The sequence below is a fragment of the Cebus imitator genome, unplaced genomic scaffold (genome assembly GCF_001604975.1).
Source record: "Cebus imitator isolate Cc_AM_T3 unplaced genomic scaffold, Cebus_imitator-1.0 Scaffold352, whole genome shotgun sequence".
In the NCBI taxonomy this organism is placed as follows: domain Eukaryota; kingdom Metazoa; phylum Chordata; class Mammalia; order Primates; family Cebidae; genus Cebus; species Cebus imitator.
Genome location: NW_016107667.1, coordinates 2,216,128 through 2,217,237, shown reverse-complemented (window position 1 = coordinate 2,217,237; position 1,110 = coordinate 2,216,128). Strand labels below are relative to the sequence as shown.

General features: G+C 43.2%; 1 non-coding gene across 1 annotated transcript; it reads left to right on the top strand.

Moving 5' to 3' along the window:
- The first annotated feature begins 392 nt into the window (after nucleotides 1-392).
- On the top strand, nucleotides 393-454 carry LOC119467930. Its single transcript, XR_005196559.1, has one exon. It is a non-coding gene; the product is annotated as a U7 small nuclear RNA (small nuclear RNA).
- Nucleotides 455-1,110: the final 656 nt, after the last annotated feature.

Genomic DNA, 1,110 nt, shown 5'->3' with positions numbered 1-1,110 from the left:
AAAGTGCTGGGATTACAGGCTTGAGCTACCGCGCCCGGCCTGATTTCTGCCTCTTAAAGCAGCCCCACAGACTAAAAGCCAGCACCTAGAATTTGGAGTAAAAGTGCCCACAGGAGATGAAGCACCCTAAGGAAATTCAGCTGGGAAGGTATTTTAAGGTCACGACTGACTCCATGCTGATCGCAATTCATCACACTATGTCACTTCAGAACTCAGGGATACTGCTGGCTGGTGGAGAAGGTTGCAATTGTATTCAGTGCAGATCTCTGACCATATTATTTAGAAATATTAGCTTATCCAGCCTGCTATGGAGCTTCCCATCTGGGCTTTCAGTTGCTACATTCTCTAAAGCCATATCTGACCCACACCTTACTAACACTAAGACATTCACCCAGTGTTACAGCTCTTTTAGAATTTGTCTAACAGGTTTTCCAGTCTTCACTGGACAGCCCTTGCCCCCAAATATAAAAAATAATAAAGTATTCACCCCTGAACTTCAGTGGGGCTTCCAATCGCCTTTAAGCACTCATTTAAAAGAAAAGTCTTTTATTCCCTTATAATAGTATTAAATCATTAGCAAAAGAGTCTCAAAACTTTTTTTTTTTTTGAGTGTTCTCTTCTGTGTGAGAATGTAGGAAACGATGACCAGGGATGTGAAGTTTTTGGTGGCCAGGGCAGGCCTGGTAGGTGATGTGAATGGAAAATAAATCTTGGGCCCCAAAATCACTAAGCTAAAGGGCAGAGTCAAGCTGGGAGCTGCTTAGGGCAAACCTGCCTCCCATTCTATTCAAAGTCACCCCTCTGCTCACTGAGATAAATGCATATCTGATTGCCTATTTGGAGAAGTTAATCAGACACTCAAAATAGCATAACTATTTATCTGTCACCTGCCTCGAAGACCTGGAAGCCCCATCCCTGCTTTGAGTTGTCCCACCTTTCCCCACCAAACCAATGTTCATCTTTCATATGTTGATTGATGTCTCATTTCTTCCTAAAATGTATAAAACCAAGCTGTGATCTGACCACCTTGGGCACATGTCGCCAAGACCTTCTGAGGCTGTGTCACGAGCGCACATCCTCAACACTGACAAAATAAACGTTCTAAATTAA